Genomic DNA, 26,155 nt, shown 5'->3' with positions numbered 1-26,155 from the left:
TTGACGTCTATAGATATTTAATAACTCAACACACGATTGACGGCCAGCGTCATCAGCTGTCTTCGCCCAGGTTCGCGAGTCCTTCGGAGCCGCGAGCACTGACAACGCGCAGCAGCTCCCGCACGTACGCAGCCGCGAATCGCTCGGAGTAGAAGGGCGGCCGCGGCAGCAACCAGCCGTCGACAAAGCCCAGGTGGCCACCGGACGGGGTCACCACGGCAGCCAGCCAGCGCGAGTTGATGATCTCGTCGCTGGGAAAGGTGTGCATCGAGCTGAACACATCGTCGCCAGCCATGAGGAACACCATTGGACGCTGCACCCTAGACAGCTTTCCCTGCATACGCCACGACGTGCGCTAGCTTCAGCAGGAGGAGGCTATAGCACGCGTGTACACAGGGCGTTTCATGTAACTTGAACCATCAGTGCAAAAATTAGTCACCTAACAGCAGAGGACTTTTCCGTGAGAGGAGGTTCATTTTGGGCGTTTAAAACAGCAGCGGTATTGTTGGCGGTTGCCACTTTCGATTAGCAAGGTAATTATTCTGTGGCAGTAATAATTTTTTTAACTTCTCAAATAGGCAACCAAGCCTGTGGGAGGCGAGTCTTTAGCCCGGGGCCCCATAAGTGCCGGCCACCACATAGGAAGTGGCCATTTCTCTCCCTCCGGTCTCCTTCCCACGTGTAGGGTAGCATACCAGGCGCCGCCCAGTTAACCTCCCTGCCTTTCCGTTTGTCTTTCTCTCTCTGTCGCCAGTGCTTGCCCGTAAACGGTTGTAAAAATTTTAAGAAAGTTAATTTCTTCAGCAGCCATTTCATTCACAGCATGCAGAAAATGTTCAAAACAGTGCACGTAATAATTAATTCTGTGCGGAATAAGTACCTGCAATGAAATTTTCATGCCTGAGAGAGCACATTTGCTGGCGGTTGTCGTGGCACCTCGGTGTCTGTGAGTGCATTCGAGCACCCGCAATCTTACGATCGAGTCTCCAGAGCTTCTTCAGAGTATGCAAAAAGCCTTCAGAATGTAGCTATTCTTTTCAGAACTTATTTTTTGTACGCTTAGTATTTTAAACTTTTCGCCTCTGCCCACCTGCTTCAACGCTGCTTAAAAAGTATTAACCAATCTGTAACATACCCCTGTTCGGTCTACGTGATTCCCATCAATGGCACTGTTACTTCTATTCCAGCAACAGGAACCTTTCAACCCTTGACCCTCTTTACATGGGACACCTTGCACAGAGGTGGACAAGCATGCAAACAAGCCTCATTTGCCAGACTACTATAATCACACATAATATCAGCAACAAACTTGTTTGTATTTTCACTCAGGGAAGTGGAATGAGCCCCACGTGTATTGTGTTCAATGCATTTGTGCGAAATTGTCGAACTGTGGGTGGGACGCTACCACATTGTGTTCAAGTGCCTGTTCAAGTGGTGGATGACTAACAGCGAGAGTGCAACGCTTGCCAACGTTCACAGACCAGGTTACCTTGAGGCTGCAAGCCTCGTAGAGTTCTTCCGGAGAACTGAACCCGAACACAGGAGCAGTGTAGGCTTTGTCAAATTGGCCCAGGGTCCAGCAGGACAACACAGCATCGGCATTGACCACGTTCTGCACACACAGGTAGGAATCCTGATATATGTAGGGGGCACACCGAACACATTTACAAAGCACACTCGCAATTCGGGTGCACACATACACTGCTTGGAGGTTAACATGGGGCAAAACCAATGCTACAAGTTCAGTTCATTTTTTTTTTGGAAGCAGTGATAAAGCATGCTCGAGGAAATCGGAAGGTCTACACTAGCAAGCTGTGCGACATATACCACAAGCCTTGGACCCGTGAAAGTGAGAATTCCGCAACATCAGATTCAATAAAGCCAGTTCATTAGTTTTCCAACAGAATATACCAATGAGTTCTTACACACATGTACAAAATTTCTTAGATGTCATTATTTGTGAAATAAACACCCTAGAGATCGTGGAATCATCTTCATGGTGGCACTATGACTGCACGCCATGCACGAAGGAAATTTACCGGAAACGTACTTCACTACTCGCTTAATTGGGATATCTGTAATTTACATGCTCATAATTAAATTATTCATGCGCGCTTCAGTACACGTCTAGAAGATACGTTTCTTAGACCTCTGTGCATTCACTATACACGCCTTCATTCACATCCAAGAGTCGAACAGTCGTGGCGGAGTGGAAATGTACCCGTCTTGCATGCCGGAGGCCCGGGTTCCATTCCCACCTACACCACAATTTTGTTTTTTTAATTAACTGAGGCTGCTTCAAGGTCATATCTGCGTCGTAACATGAGTCTCAAGAGTTGCACGTGAGAAGTGGAGCTTTCACTTTGAAATATACCTAGTTGATGCATTACTTGACTATCTGAATTCGTCGTTATACGGAATCTGGTGAAAGAAACAATTTCTGTGCACTGCAACCTCCAAGACAGCAATTTCAGTACTGGCTGCCTGCTTACTCAAACAGAGCCGCTGCAAACATACAACTTGCCAAGCGGCCGTACGCACTGATAAAAAATGCGCATTGTGTAAAGAATGTAGCCGCTGTATGCAAAAAACATCCACCGATATGCATCAGAGAGATGTGAGGTGTCACGCACAGTGGTCCGGAGCACGTCCTCATTCTCCTTGAGGTGTTCGACCAGGTTGCTGGCCATGTAGAGGAGCACGCCGTAGTTGGTGTTCCACCACTGCTCGAGGTTTCGCTTGGCTGTGGCCAAATGGAAGGGGGGTCGAGATGGCCAGCGCAGCGTCGATTCGCGCCTGCTCGCCGAACTTGGCCAGGTACAGGCCGATGAGCAGGCCGCCCAATGAGTAGCCCACAGCTACCAGGCTGCGGTTCGGATAGCGCCGCCGTACCGTGTCCACCACCTGCACGACCTCAGAAGTTATGTATAATAGTTATCTGGTTGCGTACCTGTATATCATAGCTCCTGACTGGAGCATCGCAGGTGGCCACGAGAAACTTATGCACAAAGCATGTTTGCCGATTTGCGTTGTGGAACAGCACTCGGCTAGCTGTTTCGTATCTTTTTCGTTAATCTCTTTAAATTAAAGGCCATACACTTCTTTTTCTGCTCTTGCAGGAGAATGTAACACGTTTAAAACTTCTAGTGCGCTTCCTCGTGATGTGGATGCACACTTTGGAGGTTAGCTAAAGCCAGATGCGTACAGTGTAGAAATATCGAGGCCAGGTGCCGAGCAAAGCCAGGTATGTCCAGAAGCGCTCCTGGGACTCTGGAGGCATTCGAATGTGAGGGACACAGTCCTCAGAGGTCTGATGGTGTTACATGGGCCTCATTCATTCCTCGACCAAGCCACAGCTCGGGCAAAGCACATGCCTAAAGTTTGTACACCTAAAGTCATATCGCTCATCTGTTCATTTTAACGCTAGCAGTCAGGTGGTACATTAACGCATGATTAGGCCTATTACACATGCATGTGATATGCGCGTCATTCTTCACTTTCCATTCCTCTCCCATTTTAAACGCGAGAGCGTTAGTGCACCCATGTCTGAAAAATTTTCCATGGTCGGTACCAGCAGCGGTCATTTGAAGCCTCGCAGCCGGAGCAACTGACCGTTCCGGCAACCTAGGTGGGACACCGAGAACATGCGACCTTCTGGCATCATCATAACCTACCCATTATTATGTGAGCAAGCCAACTTACTGTGGCAGGTCGAAGTTAAATTAAACTGCTCGTGACACTTATAAAAATGGTCTATGATAGTCTATAGACTTCTTATAGACTCTACCACCTTCCTATAGATATTTCTTTTTGTCTCTTCATAATCTATAGACGAAACTCTAATAAAGTGTATGGCGATAAATCCTTAGATTATCTGTAGAATGTCTACAGGACTTGTATTGCCTATAGTCTATTCTGTAACATTTGTCCAAAGACAGTCTGTAGCCTTTATAAGGAGAAGTCTATGGACAGTCTATAAACTGCCTAAAGAAATTTTTGTAAGGGAAGAGGTTGTTCGGGAAGAAAAACCTGGGTCTTGCAAGCATCACCCGTGGCAGCACCTGCCATCGCACGACATTGGCTCATCGCTTAACCGCTGCACCTCTGCGCCAGGAGTGCTATGAGGACTCCCAGCGGTCTATAAATATTAAAGTCGAGAATAACCAATTCCGCATATATCGGCACGCATAATGCTATCGCGTCATACCCTTAAGGCGGAGCTTAAGTGTCCCCTCCAGCTTTTTATTTCTAGAATTCTTGCGCTCATTCCTCCCTGTGGGGTACACATGCACCTCATTCCCTCCGCCAGCCAGCAGCGTCATCACAACCTACCCATTGGATTGTGAGCAAGCCGACCACTGTGGCAGGTAACTGTGGCACGAGCCATCCGGGATAGGGTGTCTCGATGACCAATGCAGCGAGCGGTCATCAGGGCACTCTAATCCGGGAGCAGAGGAAGGAATACCTGCTTCTCCTACCATTTTTGGATGCCACCGCAGTGGCGCGCTGGCTTCTCATCCCGTAAGGGGAAAACACTGTTCCTGGAGAGAGCAAACGATTGCCACCCCAAGGAGTAATTGGCGAGGCATTAAATACGTCTACTGTGTGGGAAGACTGTTCTCTCACCACGGACCGCCGCGGAACACGATTCCCCTGGTGACCACCGCTACTCGCGAGTATCTGCGAGTCATGGGACGATCGACGGCTACGGTAAGTCTCCTGCCTTTGTTCTTCCCAAAATTATTCTTCTGGCACGTAGTGCCTTGTTTTAGGTGTGATACTAATAAATAGTTTCTAATGGGCTTTTGCTCTGCCTATTTCACCCGAACCCTCTGTGGCAGCTAGCTACTTGCTGCTCCACGGCTAAGGGAACATAGGTTGCGCACAAGTGACGCCCGTGTGTGGTTGGATGGGGGGGACTCCTTCCCCACTGACTACGCAAAGTGTGACCTTCATCTTTTTACTATATGTTTCTGAGGGATTAAGTATCAGCTGGAGGATTCAGTGCGTGCATTCTGCATGTTCATCATGCTGCATGACTAACTAAATGTGTGCAACAATGCGATCACTTTCAAGATGAAGGGTCTTTGTATTCAACCAACTGCATGCCACAATTTCGCCGTTCCCTAAGCATATGCGAGTGTGGGTTCAAAACAAGTGGGCTGACTGAGATCTTCGTTTCTTTTGATGCATCCTATCTCAGGATGCCGCAGAGAGATACCCTTCCAATAGAGACACGTTAAGAGACACCGAGGACTAATAGAAGTTGGTCTGTTTCAACTGGGTACCACATTCTAGTTACAAAGAGATCACTCTCGCTGAAAACGGAGCTTTTAGAAGCTATAAATGGAAAAAAGAACGAAATTCAGGTGTCGCTCTCACCGGCTGATTTCGCAAGTAAAACGCTTGAGCCGATGTTGAAATTTTTTCGCGGACCTCAGAGGCTACACTTCACTGCCATTCATTTCAAAAAGGCGGCAACCCGTCCTTTTTGGTAAGTACGTCATGAGTTCGAATCGACAGGCGGGAAGATTTTTAAATTTAATTTTCTCGGTGATAAATGTGTCTTTTGCTGCCGTACAAGTGTAAGTATGGCCCGAAAGAGCCAGAGAATAGGTTTTTACTGAGAACAATAATGAGATGTAGTTGTGTATTACTGAGAGCCACATGGGCGCGCTTAAGTTTTCCAGTTTTTCGCGTCTACTTTCACAGTGCACAAGTTACGACATATATATGTGCGTTCAGCATACTTCAGGCTGAAGATGTAAGTGCCCTTGCTGGGAACCGATTATTTCTTGGCTGATACAGCTGTAATTCCCAATGCATGAAGGGTGTAGTTAACGGATGTTAATGGTAAAATTAGAAAAATGATTATATTGGACGCTCTCTCTAATGGCAAAGTTCTGGAGGGTGACAGCACAGAGGAGGATCCCATCGGCAAGTTTTTCGGCTCCAAACATTAAAAACTGGTAAAGCTAGTGGTTGTTGGGGAAAGGAAATCATGCAGTAACTGTCTCACATACTCCAGCCACACCTGGACCACCCCATAATGGAAGAGATAAAGGAGGGACTGAGAGAAGACAGGAAGAAAGAGGTGCCGTAGCGGAGGGCTCCAGAATAATTTCGACCACCTGGGGATCTTTAACGTGCACTGACATCCTACAGCACAACAGCACAAGGGCGCCTATGTGTTCCGCCTCCATCAAAACGCGGCCACCACGGCCGGGTTCAACCCTGGGTACTCCGGATCAGTAGCCGAGCCCCCTAATCACTGAGCCACCGCGGCGGCCCATTTCTGATAAATGGTGACGCATATGTCCCCAGTTGTTTTCTCGTCATGCGGTACTGACCCCACAGCATACGCTTCACGACTGGGAAGGTGCCCGTTTGGCAGTACGAACACATTTCTGTCGACCAGCGGCACTTAATTCCGAAACACTAACACTCCAGCACGCCAACACTGCGTCATGCGCGGACGTGCGCCGGGAGTGCCAATCTTACATGCGAACCCCACTGAGAAAAGGCGGGTCATCGCGCGCGCATGCTTGCACGCGACGTCCGCCCTGCTGGCGACGGGAAAGAACGAGGAACACACCTCTGTCAGGTCTCCGACGCTGGGAATGTGGGTGATGCGATGCGTGCTGAGTGGCAGGCCTCCACGGCCGCGGCCGTTCATGACGACCAAGGGGCAGCCCAGTGACTCGGCCAGCGGAACGAAGGAGCGCAGGTAGTACGCCTGGCTGTCCCCGCACAGGCCGGGCAGCACCAGCAGCACTGCGCCCTGCGCGTCCTCGTTGAGCCAGTCGAGCGCCAGCCGGCCGCCATCAGGCAGGGACAGGTACTCACGCCGGTAGGACACCTCCGGCAGCCGCCTCTGCGCACAAGAACACTCACACTTAGAGCCAGGCACGTAGCCGTACATTTCTTTCGGGAGGGGCCGAAGGTAACTTTCTGCATATATGATAAAAAGGGAGGAAGATTACGGGGGGGGGGGGGGGTGCTGCTGGGCAGTACATGCCCAAAAGGAACCCTGCCAAAGAGCCGCGATGAGGGGCGGGGGGCATCTGCGGCATCCCTCTTGGATACGTGCGTGTTGAGCGCAGAGAAACCATGTGTATGTTCACCGTTCTTGCAACGGCTCGCCTCGAAACGGTCGGCCACCAAGTAATCATAGGGTCCCTAGTATGTCTAGGGACCCTAGTAATCAGGCACAGTGCGGCTAAGAAAACGGAGCGCTGGTCCATCGAAATGGGAATCGAAACTCCGCCCCAGAGTTAACTGCGCACTGCCGGGTGGTCTGACTAGGCGTGCTCCGTGTGTGTAGCACGTTGTAAGCATCGTGGTCTGAACAATCATTCGTCTAGAAAGCCCGACAATGAAATATATATACGGTCTAACTCGTCCAGACTTAGCTTTCGTTATATTTAACCAACATAGAAAGGAAAGTAAAGGCGCGGTAACTGTCAGCCGAGGTGCACACCTGAGTCGTGCAGAGGGGGAGTGGAAAGAAAGGTGAAAGGGGAACCGACAAAGAATTGCAGGTATGCAGGCCGTTCACAGCACGCGCGTTCTATAGCGCGTGCGCTGGTGGGTCTAAATCAATTACTTGTGCTCAACACCGTGTCATCGCAAGTCATTGTTCATTATAACGACCGAGGCTGGCGGTCATTATGACTGCCAGCCGTTGTTGAGCGCTCAAAATTTCTAACAAACAAGCAAACGGTAACAGTTGAGAAACGAGAGAAAAAGATATGGTGTAAATAGCTGAAGTCACCTTAAGAGTGGAATGCGATAGCATTAGATTTCACATTTGTCGCAGCTTGGTCACTGCAATTTCTGTGAGTGCTTGCGTCAGTTTCTTTGCAATTGTCGGTCAATCTGCTACCGCTAGCTGGATTAGCAAGTATCTACTATGCTGTGACGGCGCCGAAATTTGCATATATAACATTTTTTTCTGGCGGTTTTTTTATTTTTCTCTATCCACGTTTCTGTCTAGAAACTAGGCTGCTCACAACCCGGTTGGTAGGTTGTGATGACGTCGCAAGGTCACATGACACCTCCCGACTAATCATGGTGGCCCATCAGGGCATATTGTGATGACATCAGAAGGTCACGTGACATCTCCCGACCAACCACCGAATTTCGCCTCGGACATCGGCGAGCATTTGGTGCCGACGGCAACTTTAATGCTGTCGCATTGTCAAGCGCAACGCAGAAAGAATGGTACACCCGTTTTCATGCACACAAAGCATAACCGGTGTCATGTGCCATATAGGTATTGTACATCATGAACAAGGGTGCACCATTTTTCCGCAGTCCTCCGATTGTTGAGGATGAGCCACTTCACCTGGTAGAGGACGCTGACGAGCGACTGGAGGTTTGCGCCGATGCACCAGATAGGCGTGCGGTAGTAGCTCCCAAGCAAGTCGCCGAAGGTGTCTTTCATGAAGCGTCGCATATGGCCCGGGCGGCAGATGAGGCGCGGCCGGCGCTCCATGACCAGTACGTAGTAGAATATGTATAGGGCGCACGACGCGCAAACCAGCAGCTCCAGCTTGCTCGGCTGCCCGGACATCGCTGCTACAGCTGCGCTCTCCTCGGACGATTCCATCTTCATCTTCACCGTGGGCCTCGAGCACCGCGCGCGTTCTTCGTTTATTTCGTGACCTCGGGAGGGCGCTCCTGCTAGTCCATAGAGAGAGGGAAATTTTGAGGCTAGGATAAAATGCCTGCTACTACGCTACAACCAGATTGCTGCAACTATAACATCCACAATGCAACCGAGAAGGCTATTAAATCCATAATATAAACCAGCTAGAAGTACCCAAGCATATCCATGCGGGCAGGCATATGTACTGAAGCAACTCGGGTACCCGACCTCCAATCGTGGATCCTGCCCATCTAAAGGCATAGCCCCAACTCAAAGCTAACGTCACCGTTGTCCCAGTACCGAGAAACAAACGTCCCGAATTTCACGAAGGTAGACGCAAGACAAGGGGAAAAGCTCTGCATCGTATCTATGGCAAAAACCGAGAAACACTACACAGACGTCACCACATCACATACAGCAAACCCGCCTCGTCTGGGCACACAGGCATCATGTCCCTTCCCGGTAATGAGAACGCTTATGCATGCGACAGTCCGAGGGCTTATCTTCCGGGCTCCAGTGGAAGGCCATCCCAACCCAGAGGAGGCGGAGGCCATCCCACTCACCTATTCACACACACTCCAACATTACTGATTGTACCGCAAAACATTTTCACAAAAATCTCCGTAGTAACGGCAGCAGTGGTTGACTGGAAGGGTGACACAGAAATAGTACAAAGGCGGAAGAATGTGCCATATATTCCTGGCCATATGAACAAGGCATCCAGATCAACCCACCATTATTATCCTTGACTCGCAAACGGCCTGTCGCAACAACGCACATGGACTCATCTCCTAGCTCTATCGCGTATTGCATTTTACACCGCATCCATCCCAACCCGCCTCGTCTGGACACATGGACATCTGCCTTTGGAAATGAGGGCGCTCACGCGACAGTCCGAGGACTTACCCTCCGAGCGCCATTTTAAGGCCATCCAAATCCAGAGGAGGCGGAGGCCACCCCACGCGCCTGTTCACACGCACTCCAACATAATAGATTGCTCCGCAAAACATACTCGCCACCTCACAAAAATCTCCTCCGAGAGGAAGCGGCCTTCTGGTGCCAATTTTCCGCTTGAGCCCACCTTTTATCTACCCCATCACTAACCATGCCTCTCCACTTCAGGCGCTCTATCTACAGTCGATACAACTCAAGAACGAAGTGGCTTTCCCACGACAAAGGACCCCTTCCAGTCAGTGGCATCGGCTGATTACATGAGCCTGCTAGCGTGACAATGCAGGGAGTGACAGATGAAATGGGATAGTCCCCTCCCTCCATGGTGGGGATAGCCTCTTCCCTGCATTTTCACGCCGCCTGCACGGTCACGCAAGCAGGTTCATGCGAATCGGCCGGCGCCATTGGCTAGAATGGGGCCCTCTGACGGGGAAAAAAACCGATTCGTTCTTGAGTTGTGTCCGACTATAATCGGCCATGGGCAACCATAGTTGCCATGATCGCTCGGGCCAGCCCCGTAGCTAAAGGCTTAACCCCTTGGAGACCTCCAACCTTTGTTTATAATAGAGGTTCCTCTCTCTCTCCTTGAATCGCCGCTCGTGCGGCATTCTACTGTGCGAGCCCGGGCGTGCGTACAGAGGTCGAGACGACGCACGAGATGACGTGAGTAATTGGTTATGAGGAAAGCAAAGGTGCAGTCACTGTCTCACTTCTCGGTGGACGCCTCAACCGCGCCGTGGCGGAAGGTAAGGTGGGAGTGAAAGAGGTGCCGTAATGGAGGGCTCCGGAATAATTTCGGCCACCTGAAGATCTTTAACGCGCGCTGACATCGCACAGCACACAGGTGCCTTTTGCGTTTCGACTCCATCAAAACGCGGCCTCCACGGCCAAAGACATTGAGCCGCCTCGACAGGTACGACATAGAGAGCGAGAGAACATCAATGTACGTCCCAGGTCCAGGTCACTGGTTCAAGTGCATGGGTAAACCGAGGGTGGTTTGAATTCGGCGCAGCATGGCGATTACCCAACACGTGTGTGATGCGGGTCGCCAAACGCAGACATCGAGAGAAATAACTTTACGACAGTAATGAAAGAACTGCAGCGCATAGCATTTAGACACCGCCGTGCGTGCTGACTCGGTGGTTATTTAACCGTTCGCGGGTTCAATCGTCACCCCAGTGGCCATGTTTTGGTGTAGGTGGGTTGCAAGAAACGGAACGGCCGTGTACTGAGAGATTCGGTGCACGATAAAGAACCCCATATGGGCGAAATGTTTCCGCAGCCCTCTGATGCGCTGTGGCCTATGCGTGGTAGTGCTGCTTTGTTAAGTAAAAGCCAACTAACTTCAGGTTCCTTCAGCTACCCTACGTGTGCATGCACTTTAGGAATGGGGAGATATGGGACATGCTTTTGTCCTGCAGTGGGGTCATCAGGCTGATGGTGATAACGATCAAGGAAACTGTCATAACGAATGACGACCGACGAGTGTGAACCCGTAACAAAGGTTCAGTGGCTACACCGTTTGGGTGTTGATTCCAAGGTCACGGGATCGATTTCTGGCCGTGACGACGGCATTTCGATGCAGGCAAAATACAATATAGCGCCCGTGTTCAGAACAAGAGTGGACTGCACGTGGACTCTTTCATTGAGCCTTCGGCGTTTTATGTCTTGCACCATAAAAGAATTTCAGGGAAATAACTATGTGCAGAAGAATGGAATCTGCATTGGTACTAGTAAGTATGTGCAGAAGAATGGAATTTACATCGGTGCTGGAGCAGCTCTGGCGATACGCCAATTTTTGGGGAGTTAAGCTTGGCAACTCCCTTCCAGCATTCAAATACGTTGACAATATTTAATCATCTTGAAGCATGAACGTATTGACTCGCTTCCAATCGCCGTCAGCAGTGTGTTGAATGCCTTTCATGCTTGTGCTGGGCACTGAACTTTACCCATTAAATGTCAAGTGACAATGCGATTCGGTTTTCAGACTTAAAGCTGACGTTTAACGAACGCCACAACTGCTGGAGCTGCTCATCCAGAACTAAGAAAGCGCTTTTGCCACATGACTCGTCGCGCTCTAAGCTAGTCATCGGCAGTCTTTGCTTGAACTATGCCTTACAGAAAGTTGTCCACATGCAGTGCATGACAGCTTCCGCCAGCAGGTAGTTCGCCTTAGTGAAGCAGGTGATTCTGCAGACGTGCCGAGCGCAGTTGTCGAGTTCGTGCTACAGAAAATGAACGAAAAGGCCTCGGGTTTGTAAAATCCTAGGCTGGAAAGAAAAAAATTCTGGTGCTTTAGCATACTAAGCACAAAACATTGTTCGAAAGAAAAGTTTTTTTGCAGGTGGACATACCGCCACATACCTGAAAGAGCGATTGAGGTGGTTGGTTCGCTGGCGTCAAATAAAAATGGCACATACCCGCTACGGGGGAGTGGCCAAGACACAGGCGGTGAATTGCTGGAAACAGGAGCGTTTTGAAGGAGAAAAGGAGTAGTAATTGTATATAGGCTGACAGATTGCACGACGCAAAGACAGGTGTCCGGTTAACTGGGAGATCGAAGACGGGACAATGGCTTTATGAGCATAATCGTATACAACGCATGCAATGTTTCAATTTCGCACTGACTGAGAGCGGGAAGAGAGGTTTTCACTGACCCAGAGAGCCAGTTATAATAATAATAATAATTGGTTTTTGTGCGGAAACGAAATGGCGCAGTATCTGTCTCATATATCGGCGGACACCTGAACCGCGCCGTAAGGGAAGGGATAAAGGAGGGAGTTAAAGAAGAAAGGAAGAATGAGGTGCCGTAGTGGAGGACTCCGGAATAATTTCGACCACCTGGGGTTCTTTAACGTGCACTGACATCGCACTGCACACAAGGCGCGTTTTTCCTCCATAAAAACGCAGCCGCCGCGCGTCTTCAACTTTTTCATCGTCCATGCCAATTCACGCAATGTACGCCAGCGGCTTATTCTCCAGTGCTGCGTTTCTGCAGCAATGTTGTGAACGCCAACGCGCATTACTCTAGTGCCGTGTTTCTGCCACAGCGTTGTCCACGTCAACACATGCAGCGCACATCTCTGTCAACACCGCCACATGGCTCAAAGCGCAAATATTATTTTGATAGTAGGATTAGTGAATGAAGACTGTGTGCGGTGCACAGCGAGACAGTGCGTTGCAGTTTAGCACGAGGCGTGTTCGGCTGCTGCGATATATCCTCTAGTAGCCTCGCACAGTGGCCAGCGAAGTTGATCTGCTTGCGCCGCCGCGGGTTCGAATCTTAGTGGCAGTTATTTATTTGATTTCTTTTTATTTATTCATTTCACTTGGCACAAACCTACAAACATCGCAAGATCTTGCTCCCATCGGAATAGTGCCTTCGCATTAATAAGGTGGAAGTATAGAGCCCTACCTGCACGGAGTTTCACATAACCTGAAAAAAGTGGCACTACGGCACGGAGAGACTGTGCTCTTCTCTGCACCCACTGAGCTACATGCAAATTGAAAATTGGTTTTTGAGGAAAAGAAATGACTCGGTACCTGATCCGGAGTTCCCGGGTTCGAACCCGACCGCGGCGGCTGCGTTTTTATGGAGGCAAAACGCTAAGGCGCCCGTGAGCTGTGCGATGTCAGCGCACGTTAAAAATCCCCAGGTGGTCGAAATTATTCCGGAGCCCTCCACTACGGCACCTCTATCTTCATATCTTCTTTCACTCCCTCCTTCATCCCTTCATTTACGGCGCAGTTCAGGTGTCCAACGATATATGAGACAGATACTGCGCCATTTCCTTTCTCCCCCAAAAAACAATTATTATTTATTAAAAGAAATGGCGCAGTATCTTCCTCATATATCGGCGGACACCTGAACCGCGCCGTAAGTGAAGGGATGAAGGAGGGAGTGAAAGAAGAAAGGAGTTCCCGGGGTTCGAACGCGACCGCGGCGACTGCGTTTCGATGGAGGCGAAACGCTAAGGCGCCCGTGTGCTGTGCGATGTCAGTGCACGTTAAAGATCCCGAGGTGGTCGAAATTATTCCGGAGCCCCCCACTACGGCCCCTCTTTCTTCCACTAAGCTATCTGTGTTCTAGAATTGCGAAGGGCAAAGAAAAAAAGCGAGTTTCCAACGGCTGCGCTATCAAACATACCAACAAGTTCGTTGGATGTGCCACACGTTTCGTGTACAAGATACATCCCTCTCCTGTGGTAGGATGTATACGCGTCAGACCGGCAAATGCGTGAATGTGCGGGCACGTGAACGTATAGTCAGTATATGTGTCCGATCAAAATAAGCTTCCGCGTTATTGCAGGCAATGTAAAGACCGCGTGCCGCGGCCTTCGACAAGATCTCGGTATTTGGAAAAGAAAAAAACAGGAAGGAAAGACCCTAAAGGCCATTCACATCAGGTTGCAAGGAAGCGACACGCGCATCAGTGCACCGTCTTTGTCGTTTACGAATAAATAATTTAGGCTACTGAAAAACAGTGTATGTGTAGGAAAAGAAAAGAATACCTTGACTACGGGTTGGGTGCCGAAAGTTTGAGCGCGTTTTAGGTGACTCTCCTGTGCGCCAGACATACGCATGAGCTGTTTGGTTTCCTGCATGGATAGACCGCATTTCAATCAAACTTCAGTTGCTAGTCCAGTGCTGTCCTGTGATCTTCTCCTAGGGCTCTCGTGTTTGCTCGCTGGATCCATTATATAAGAAGAAATACCATCGAAAGGACGCAGTGTGGCGTCGGAGGGATCTCGTTTTCTACTATCTCGTATATACTCTGTTCGCCATTTTGCTCAGAAAATTATGTATCACCATCTGACCCAACACACCACCGCTTTATATGCATCAGATGGAAGGTTACGTCACAGAAAGGGCCCATGGCACATCGTGCATGCTGCACAAGCGGCGTTCTGCATTGCGCGCGACCTATTAGCCAGGGAACTAATACGCAATCTGACTAAAACTTCTTAAATCCGTCAAACAAACAAGCAGAACGCTTATACTTACTTCCTGAAATCAATCCATAAGGTAGCGGCAAAGGACTTGTTTACAGCAGATATCCCATGCAGAGAACTTGTAAATCTTTCTGAACCACTACCTTGCAGATGTTCTAACGCTCATTTCTTCCTTTGTCCAGGACACACCGTACTTTATTCGAATCACTCAATGACGCAGCCATTACCCCAGCGGATAGCATAATGCACTTGATGTCGCCACTTCGTACACAAATATTCCCATAAATGAACGGATCGACGCGTTCTCGAACGCTCTGACTCAAAATTCACACCCGCATGAAAATGAAGTATATCTCTCACTGCTTCAGCTGGTGCTCACGCTCAAATATTAAGAGTTCGATTCTTCTCATTACCTTAAGAATTTGAAACAAGTTTGGGCACTCCCTTCACAACGGTATTTACAGACATTATTGTGAGGTCTCTGGAGTCTAAACTTCTAAACTCATTTTTAGGAAAAAAAAAACGCTCATATAAGGTTTTATGGTTTATGGGCGTTTAACGTCCCAAAGCGACCCAGACTATGAGAGACGCTGTACTGAAGGGCTCCGGAAATTTCGACCACCTGAGGTTCTTTAACGTGCACCGACATCGCACAGCACACGGGCCTCTAGAATTTCGCCTCCATCGAAATTCGACCGCCGCGGCAGGGATTGAACCCGCGTCTTTCGGGTCACCAGCCGAGCGCCATAACCACTGAGCCACCGCGGCGGCAAAAACGCTCATATATGTGCGTTACATAAACGACATTTTCATGATATGAGAACAGGGGTCTAAGAACCTAAATGCTTTCGTCTCGCACCTTAAGTTACACTCTAGCTATAAATTTTCCTCCCACTACTCTAGAACGCGCCAATTTTCTTGACACAATACCGTACGTATATAAAATCGCCAGCTAAGAACCACGCTCTATACAGAAAGCCCGCAGACCGACAGCAATACTTTTATTTCACTACCCATCATACGAGGCACTGTAAGCAAGGCATATTTGTAGGACAGGCAACGCGCCTTAGAAGAATATGTACCGATGACTATTTGAAACATCTGTACTCATTAAAAATCAGCCTAATTTATAGTAACCATTCCAAAAATTTCCTTAATCATGCTTTCCAACGAGCACCCAGTCTAATATGAGGGGATGTACTTAAGATACGACCAAAATATAACACTGAGTGGCCCCCTGCACTTATAACGAAATACTCGAATACCCTTCCTGACAAACAATATTCAGCGCAAAAACCACCCTATTTAAACTAGCAACGACGGTCTCAAGAAAACATCCCGACGCACCAAGGGTGATCAACAGACGCAACACAAACCTGAGAGATATACCGGTACACGCTAGGCTCGATAAGAAACCCCCCGCCGACAATAAGCTCATGCCCTCGACCTAGACGCAAGACATGAGAGCATTTACAAAGCGACACTACTGTTAGAAGCACGGCAAGCGGCTTCATTTTCGGTATAAAGACTATATATCTTTAACTGCGCGTCGTCTAACGTTGCCTACGTGTTTGAATGCTCCTCCTGTGAGAAACAATATGTCGGAAAAACCAGACAATCAATGAGCGAGAGACTAAATGGCCACCGAGCTGGCACAGGAAAGAACGTCCATAAGGCAGTGTCAGAACATTTTGATCAACGCGGTCACAACTTCGATGAACTATTCATTATCCAATCAGGCTTCAAATCTGCGCGGGATAGAAAATGCAGAGAGGAATTCTATAGTCCACAAATTTAAAGCATTAAAACCAGCAGGAATCAGCATCTAAAAAAAAGAAATTAGAATCTCTCCGGTACATTCCGGTAATGACGTAATTCTTTAAACGGTCTTGCACCTGGTCAGAGCAAAAGTAACATACCAAGAAAGAAAAAAAAACGTTACACTGGCCTTCCCAGTACTCCATATCACCTGTTCATCACTTCTTTCAGCCTATCCCCCTCCCCCATCACCCTCCCGACGCATCCTCTTTCTTGTTGTCGTTCTACATTTACCTCATGCTCTGCACCTCCTGCTATCATTCATCAGGTACCTGTGGCTTTCGCAATCTTCCCTTTCCTTCCTTTCGCTCTTTCATTGCAGCCGCCCTACCTTTTCTCTTTTTCTTCCGCTTCTTTTTCGCTTTCCGGTATTTCGGTCTACCATGCTGCTGATTCCCTTATCTCAAATTTTCCAGGTCAACCCAACCAGACCTACCATGCCACTTGCAGCAGCTCTGCATGCGTGGTCACCCAGCATTTCCAGCCCACCTTTGCTCTCTCTACCATCGAATCCGCCCCCCCCCCCCCCCCCCCCCGCGCGCCTCTGATTCCTTTCTGCGTATTTCGTTGTCACTGTTTTGCAGGTCAACTGGTGCGGACTACTCGGTCATTCATTCTCTGGTTCACCATCTTTAACAACTGGTTAATCCTCTTTAGCTAGACAAGTTACTCAAGTTCACGCTCCTTATCCTAACGCCCTTCCCATATCACACCCTCGCTATCCCATACCGGGTTACTCCTTCGGAGTGAAGACCCTGTTTAAACCCCGCCAATGATGAACACTTCGCCCATACGATGGCAAGTCCTCTTGTCGAAACGTTTGCAAGTACCCTGATGCCTCTCCCCCCCCCCCCCCCCCCCCAGTTCACTTAAGGTAATCCCAGCACGACGTCACAAAAAAGCGGGGCGCTGATGCGTGCTAGTATACAAGTTCACGTGCAGCGTATACCACAGCATCAGCGAACGCGGAAAGAAAGAACAAGGTTGGAACGAATTCCACGCGCATTCCCATAAGAAAGGCTGACAAGGTTCACGGCATGCATTTTTCGTGACAGAGCTGAAGCTTCGACGACGAAAAATGACGGCGCCTGCATGTACCAAGCACCAGCGTGCGGACTCCTGTTACAGTGAACTTGCACCCATGTTTAGTACAAAGATCCCATATCAGATACAAGTATGCAGCGAAGCTCCGCCTACATTTAGGACCACCACGCAGAATTCCTCCACGACAAAAACGTAGCGCGTTATCAAAACGTCTCTTGTTACCTTTACAATACAATAATCGCAAGAAAAAAATTTAAATTTTTTCATGCCTCTGCTGCTTTGATACATTCGAACAATAAAAAGCTGGTTTCGTTTACGGTTGTGATTGGTCAGCGGAATAATAGGGGATGCCGCGTACCCCGGCGCATTGTTGCAAACTGCTGTTTCCTTAAGTTTTATCTTAATGTAGCATGTGAATGTCCGCACGGTTCGCCAATCAATACCTTAATCTTCGCAAGACTACCGTGCACCCTTGCGCATAGAATGGTTACATCCTCACGGGTCTCTTAAGACTCAAATATGATGCAAAGGGCACGTAAAGCAAGCTTATATAGGCGAAAATCTCGTTACCCGATGATGGTTCAAACGCACCGCGCACAATGGAAGTTCGCCCGGAAAGGTCTCTTGAAAAGTGAAGTGACAGCTAGCGGACGGAGCTGCGGTAATGTTAGAGAATCCAGCTCGACTATATGCTTGCAACCATGCACATGTTGCTACAATGGTCACCGGAACATCTGTTGCAATATAGGCTTGCGCATGCACAACTGCAGACAAGATCCGGCCTCCGATGCCTGTGTCACGGCGGCAGCTCTTTCGACGCGGATTCTTCACCCCGCTGTGACGCAAGCATCCGAATCCAGATCACATCTGCCGTTGGGTATGCGCAGCCCGGTATTGCAGCAGGTGTCCCGGTGGGCACGCCGGCACATCCCCCGACACGTTTAGACCCATGATGCAATGCCCGTGTTGCTTTACCGCTACACAATGAGGTGTCACTACTAGGTTCAGTTCCTACGCGTTGATGACCCGCACGCCAATCGGAACAAGGTGAATTGATAACAGTCCGGCCTCTTGAATATCAGCTGCACCGTCCGACTTCAAAAAAAAAAAATGAAAACGAGGTGCTGTAATCGGGCCATCGCTTGAAGTGGCGGGCACTCAAGCCTCCACATCCGGTCCACCCACTTCACAGAGAAAAGCGTACGAAGGAAGCATCATGCATGCAGTGTACACGAGCAAAACGCAGTGCGCGACAATTAATTCTCGGCCTTTACACGGCAGGCGCCACTTGCGCCCAAAACGTTGAGTTGGACGAGTTGGTAATTAGATTCATGCGGGAAAAGTAGTGCAAAAAAAAACAAGAAAGGAAAACACAGGACAAGACATAGGAATGCGCTTGCCCTGTGTCTTCCTTTCTTTGGGTCTGAGCCGTTGTTCCGCGAGATGAGAGAATCTAATTACCAACTCGTCCAACTCAACGTTTTGGGCGCAGGTTAATTAATTGTCGCGCACTGCGTTTTGCTCGTGTACACTGCATGCATGATGCTCCCTTCGTACGCTTTTCTCTGTGAAGAGGGTGAAACGGATGTGGAGGCTTGAGTGCCCGCCACTTCAAGCGATGGCCCGATTACAGCACCCCGTTTTATTTTTTTTTTTTTGATGTCGGACGGTGCAGCCGATATTCAAGAGGCCGGACTGTTATCAATTTCACTTGTTCCGATTGGCGTGCGGGTCATCAAAAGGGGGGGTAAGGAAAAGATATCCGGAACCGCACTCTAGCCTGACTCGGGAAAAGGCGGTCATATGGAGGAGGCTCCAAACAGAAACCCTAGCTAATCTCTTCATATTAAATAAGATGTATCCAACGCAGTACAGGGACACGTGCCCCAAATGCGGAGGCAGACCCACGGTGTATCACACAACGTGGGAGTGCAAGGACAATTATAGTTTCCATAATCAGAAAGAACCGTGTCGGGAGCAGTGGGAGAAAGCGCTTTCCAGCCACAATCCAGCCTTCCAACGAAGGCTGGTACAACATGCTGTGAAAGCTGCCAGATCCATTGGGGCCCTGGAATGGGGACTCCACCCGCTGAAGAGGGCGAAGACATCGGATATCCACCACTTGTTGTGGGACTGCCCGGCGCTGAAGCCGACGAGAATTCGGCACCTGGCCGCAGTGGGACTCTCACCGGACAATCCGGATTCATATATTGCCTGGACACAGGGCCCATATCATCGTTCACTTCTTGATTTCATCAAATCAGCCCACCTTTTTTCATTTATTTAACCATCTTACTCATCTCTCACTTCATAGTTTTCATGCCCTGAGGCAATAAACATCGCAAGATGAAGACGACCTCTGCAATCTGAAGTGTATAGAAACTAGAGCAATAAAGCTTATCCTATCCTATCCGCGAGACGTTAGAACTAATGAAAGACTGGTAAGCCTTCCGCCTAGATAGACACAATTAACCCGACTCAAACCAAGACAAAACCCAAACCCTCCATCCATTTAGGCTCTCCTGAAGTGTGGCTTGGTCTCGACTTACCCGGATCTCAGGTTCTCTCTCTAATAACGACGATGGCCAGCTTTCACTTGTCCCAATGCCTTTTCCATTCCTCGACGAGAGCGGCTACAGCTCGTGCGCACAGTGTTAATTTCGTCCAGTCCACGAAACTTGGCGCGGGACTGACGGGTTGCCCCACAGCGCCTGGCAGCTTAACCTCTCAACTCGTTCACGAGGCCGCAGAAAGATAACCCTTTCTTGGCGCTATCGTCCCCGCAATCGGCTCTCCTCCTAATCACCCCTTCTATCATTCTTTCCCCCGCTTCTGAATCGCGCGCGGTTCAGGTGTCATCACCGATAGACGGGCGCTCCCTTCAGCCGCCGCCTCATTTATGAAGGGTGAATAAAATATATAGAACACTGTGCTGCTGGGCATAGCCGATTTTAATTAGGTCTCCTCGCTGTTATTGTTTCAGAGACTTTAGTAAGCAGTGAGCTGCGTAATCGCTACGTCGATGAAGGCACTCAAAAGGAAATTATAGACGACTTAAACGCACAACTGTCAGCTTTAGAAAACGGTTAAAGTGTAATAACGATTGCATGTAGTAAAGAAAAGCAAGCAGGCGCAGACAAGTCAAGTGAAAAAAAAATTACAGGCTTTCGATGACACAATATCGTTTCTCACAGCGGTCAGCACCTCGTGCTTCACTCTTCAGCACTGATTTGTTGCGTTGAAATTCGGTGCAGCTTAAATTCAGCTAAAGCACATAAAGCGGTCGAATACAAAACGAAGCGGCAAGTGACCCTCAAAGAAGGCGCACCAACCAATAGCGGCGACCTGTTCTCGAAGCTAACTGCCTTGCACCTGCTATAGCGTGGCATCGCCGGCGGCTAGCAGGTGCGAGGCGATTGATCGCGACTATATAGGTCGAAGTTATTGGTTGGATGGTCTCCTTTGAGGTAGTGAAATTGCAGCTTATTTCTTTCTTTTTACTTGTATCCGACTCTAGTTGCTTCATCGTTCACTAAACAAAACCGGCCTGAAAGATGGCATGGAGGACAGAAGAAAAAAACAGGGCGGTAGCTATAAACTTTTTTTTTCTTTTTCAGAGAGATATACACGTAGAAAAAGGCCATGAAACGACATACTCACTTAGGATCCGCATTTTTGTAAATGTCGAAAGCCTCGATTATTTGCGCCCATGCGTGCTGCTGTGCTTTCACAGATCGGGATGCACCCGAAACCTCGGCAATGAGCAGAGGTTGCTGACAGTCTTCTAGCGCTCATTTGGCGAGGTCAAGGTGGTTTACCTTCGGTATACTAATCACCAACGTAAAAGAGTTACCGAACAGCACATCAAACCAGCCGAGAACACTTTGCGTTCGTTTCTTCCGCACATGTTTAATATTTCCTCCGCAGAAACCCCAGCATATATCACGTTACCAGACGGCGCGAGCGTTGTCGGGACATATTCATAGAATAACAGCGCAATGGCTCCAGGCCAAAGAAGACACAGAGAGGGAAGGGCGGGAAGGAAAACGCAGCGCTGACTCTCAACTGTTTATTCAGGAGCAAAACACACAGCTTTTATACGCGCTCGGAACTGCGCGGGCGGAAACCGTACTGCAGGTACACGCACACGTGCTGCAACCTTAGCGCAAAACCCGGGAAAGAAACATTGTCTTCCGCTTTATACAATGCAATCGCTAACACAACGTGGCCCAGCATTCTTGATATAGTATGCTTCTATTGTCTCTCGAGTGGACTGCAACCTGCCTCTGCTCAGTATCGTCACTTCCTGAAAGTCCAGTCCATTACAAGTGCGACAGTGCTCAACAAGATTGGCACCCTCATCGTTCTTAATATCTTTCACATGCTCCCTCAGCCGGTCGTTGACACAACGCCCCGTCTGACCAACACAGCATTTGCCACATGACAGTGGGACTTCAGAGACAACGCCGATGGCACATTCCACAAATCGCTTCGCATGCCTCTTTTTGGGACATATGAATATGCCCAAACTACAGTACCAACCAGGACAACAATTAACACTTCTGACGCTAGTGGTCGTTTCACGCCACGTCAAACAGGGTTCAAGTTCCCCGTAAGGTACCCGCATATGCTGTTATAGTTTATGGGAGTTTAACGTCCCAAAGCGACTCAGGCTATGAGAGACGCCGTAGTGAAGGGCTCCGGAAATTTCGACCACCTGCGGTTCTTTAACGTGCACTGACATCGCACAGCACACGGGCCTCTAGAATTTCGCCTCCATCGAAATTCTACCGCCGCGGCCGGGATCGAACCCGCGTCTTTCGGGCCAGCAGCCGAGCGCCATAACCACTCAGCCACCGCGGCGGCTGCTGTTATAGTGATACGTTATAGCGCCTGTCCTGTCCACTGCTGTGTCGTCCGTGTCCTTTTTGCGCTATGTTTTCTAAGAATAGTGATACGTAATGTTATTGCACGTAGTTAAATGCATCAACGTCCGCTTTTCTTTGTGGAACGCTCTGTACGCATGAAGTTTGCAGTACAATTCTTCTGCGCCGTGAACCCCGCTGCCTGTTTAGTGTTTCAGTTAGGCGACCACCCGATATACGAGGTGTTTCACCTAAGACTTTTCATAAATTTTAAAAATAGGGGTTTTGAGTTAGAAGAGCGTGTTTCGGCATAGCGTTGTCCGGAGTGCAGTACATCAGAATACAGCTAAGACGTGCTAAATAGCAGGCTGGTAAAATAATACAGAGTAGTTAACTTTTAACTATTACTGTAAGGCTCCTTAATAAGAGGAGTGTAGCCCTCCGTAAGTAATATCCACATCAGTTTTTAGAATTTCGAAAACTCTGTTACCCACGGCGCTGTGGCCCAACAAATTTGGGCTATTTCGACGAGTTAGGTGCACTGGAGAGGCTGCATTGCCTGCAAGATTATCGAAAGCGCATGTATTTTGGCGCGATGTATATAGCCATAATTTGTTGGGCCTCAACGACGAGGATAACAGCAATTTCTAAATTCTAAAAACTGCTATGGATATTACTTACAGTGGGCTAGACGCCTCTCAATAATTAAGGAGCCTAACAGTAAGAGTTAAAAAGTTAACTATTCAATATTAGTTAACCAGCCTGCTAGTTAGCACGTCTTAGCTGTATTCTGATGTACTATGCTGCTGAAAATGCTATACCAAAAAGATCGCCTAACTCAAAAAGCTATTAAAAATTGGAAAGAGTGAGGTGAAACATGCCGTATAGACCTTGTGCCGCAACTCGATAGCAAAACTGGCCGGTTCCATTGCACACAAAAAACGTAATATCGCACTCAATGTGATTTGCAACACACGAGCCTGTGGCCACAGCGCTTTCTAGATAGGGTGCCTCGATACGCGCGCCCGGGGAGGGGCGCTCGCATCGAGGCAGCAGTAAGGTGCCTCTATAATTGAGGGACTTTAGGCAGCAGCACGGTGGGTGCCAACAAGCGGCGAGCTTGAAAACAGTGTGGAAAAGATTCCGCTGTTCCACCAGCCTGTCGCATCTCCCGCGTCATCTGCTCTACGCAATCTGAGATCATGCGCCTCACATTGTCACACAAATGTCGCCGCGTTAGCGTCGACGATGCGATAACGCTACGGTTCACAGGGTCAAGATCAGCAGGCACTGTAACACAGGGAAGAAGGGTCACTGCCGGAACAGAAAAAATCCTTTCTCTTTCGTTTTCAAGCGCATCGCTTGACGGCCCCAAGATGTTTCCGGTAAGTTGATAATTGCCTGCTACTCGTGCGGGACACACTTCGGAGAAAGAGAGCATGACTATACCTGTCCCAATTACAAAACTGGCGCAGTAGGAACTGATATTTCCAGCAGCTCTGGTCCGCGAATGCACACCACGCCGGCGCCTCCGCAGTCGTATACAGGTCTATGTTTTCGCAAAGTCGAACCTTTCCAACGTGCATGTTTTCCGCTTCACGCAGTTCATGGGTGTATCAACCCAGCCACATGCTTTTACAGATCTGAGAGCTATAACTACGACACGAAGGGAAAGACACGGTTCAAAGACCACAAGGAATGCTGCATGCGACTGGCTGCACAGTCCGCGCAAGCGCATGCGAATGCCACTAGCGCTCCTTGCGGACGACGTCACGTGACACCTATACAGCTAAAACAATTTTTTATCCTCCATTCCGCTTTAGTCAGCTATATTTACAGGTATGTAGTGGATTGAGGAACAAACGCGATTTAATGATATCCTAGCTGAACTCACTAGAACATGGGCAGGACCTGCAATGCGGAGAGCAGATAATCGATGGTCCCTTCGGGTTTAACGTACGTAATGGATTCCAAGGGAAGGTACAAACGCAGCACGTGCGCAGAGTCACGTGAGTGGACGAGATTGGAGCGTTCTGCGCGGAATGTGGTGGCCACAGCTGGCGGAGAGGCCTTTGCCCTGCAGTGCTAGCAGTTTAGTGACGATGACGACGTTTGCCCGCTGCAGTTAATTCGCCTCGTGCGATCCCGGCCGCAGCAGCTGCTTTGACGGACAAGAATGCGCAACATTCGTGACACGCGCGCACGCACACACACACACCTGTAGATATTGAAGAAACAGGCACTAATGATATGGGGACCGTTTGCAAGAGAATTTTCCCATTACTAAGAGGAATTCTAGATGTATGGTGCTGTGATAAGACAAAGGAACTCCAGATAATGTTGGGTAGCGTTTCGGATTTGTCATCGTTAGCGAAAGCTAACGGTAGTTTTCTGAATTCTGTTGAGTTGTTACGAGTTGGAATATGCTGTTCACGCGCCGAGATGCAGCGACCAGTTTCTTTTCAACGCTTGTTAAACAGCGGGAACGCGCAAAAAGTATGTTTGCAAACCATGCAAAAAGCGAAGTAGCAGCCGGGAAGTGCTCGCAGAGTCTGCGCAGTGCGCGCACGACGCATCTTTCTCAATGAAGAGGTTATAAGCTCTTCTTTGCTATACCATTGTGCTGAATGAGTCCGACTGGAATCATTACGCTCACACCCTCAGATGGTGGTAAGTCGAGCCCACTTTACAACGGCTGCAGATATAACGAACGCTCACTTATTACGAACAGGTGCGGTGCTACCGTCAAAATATTCATTAGCAGAATGGCAACTCATCTCAGACGCAACGAACTTTGGCCGCACGACTCGCTTAGAGGTTTCTTCTACAGCTGTCACTGTACAAGAAATACACGTGCTGCCATGAGCGGTTGATTTCACAAGTAAAACATGTGCGTCGCACATCCCCCCCCTTACAAACACACACACTTTTTTCTTCACGGATCCCCGAGGCCACGTTACACCTCCACTTCAAAATGGTGGCAACCCGGCTTTTTCGGCAACGGAAGTCCCGAGTTTGAATAAATTGGCGGGAATATTTTTAAATTCAATTTTCTCGCCGGTAAATGATTGGTTTATGGGGGTTTAAAGGGACTATGCAATAAATTAATTGAGATTACGTAAAGCAGATGAGAGATAAGCATTTCATCACTCGTCACCCCCACGCAAGGATTTTTAAGCTAGCATCAATAACAACAAAGATATAGACGATTAAAAATTACGCTCCTCCTCTCCCCCCTCAACTCGTACACGCGGGGCACCAGACAAAAATAAAGAAAACAGGTCTGGGACTGGGCCCCGCCTTTGAATACGTCATCAGATGACGTTCGCTGTGCAACTACCGGTTGTCGCTCCTAGCCCCCCAGCAGCAGCGTCGGTGGCATCTCTCCGGTCTCTCTGCTTGGTGTGAATGCTCATTAGCATCATTTCTAAACATAGAAAACATTTACAAGCGACAATGAATTCTTTGCATAGTCCCTTTAACGTTCCAAAGCAACTCAGACTAAGAGGGATGCCATAGTGATGGGCTCCGGAAATTTCGACCACCTGGGGTTCTTTAACGTGCAGTGGCATAGCACAGTACACGGGTCGACGATAAGAGAGTCTTTGCTGCCGAATAACGTCAACATAACCAGAAAAAGCCAGAGAATTTTATTTTTACCGAGAACAACGATTGGATGGAGATTAAATCAGTGTCCTTGAATCTGATAGCTCCATCCGATTATTGTTCTCAGAAAAAAAAACTGATTCTCTGGCTATTCCTGGGTATGCTAATGTTTGTCCAGCAAAAATAGAAAGGCACATTTATGGGCGAGAAATTTGAACTTAATCTTCCTGTTGCTGAATACAGACCTTTAGATTTTCAGATGTGTCGTC

The 26,155-nt window shown here is 48.8% G+C and overlaps 1 pseudogene across 1 annotated transcript; it reads right to left on the bottom strand.

The window, feature by feature from the left end:
- On the bottom strand, positions 1-21,232 carry LOC144125298 (protein ABHD1-like; annotated as a pseudogene). The gene is made up of 6 exons (XR_013313358.1): positions 21,076-21,232; positions 8,348-8,682; positions 6,596-6,874; positions 2,634-2,904; positions 1,490-1,612; positions 1-334 (listed from the first exon to the last, which is right to left on the bottom strand). The product of XR_013313358.1 is annotated as a protein ABHD1-like (transcript).
- Positions 21,233-26,155: the final 4,923 nt, after the last annotated feature.

Source organism: Amblyomma americanum, chromosome 3, assembly GCF_052857255.1.
Source record: "Amblyomma americanum isolate KBUSLIRL-KWMA chromosome 3, ASM5285725v1, whole genome shotgun sequence".
NCBI classification, from domain to species: domain Eukaryota; kingdom Metazoa; phylum Arthropoda; class Arachnida; order Ixodida; family Ixodidae; genus Amblyomma; species Amblyomma americanum.
Note: the sequence above shows the minus strand (reverse complement) of the source record. Positions and strands in the feature narration are given on the sequence as shown.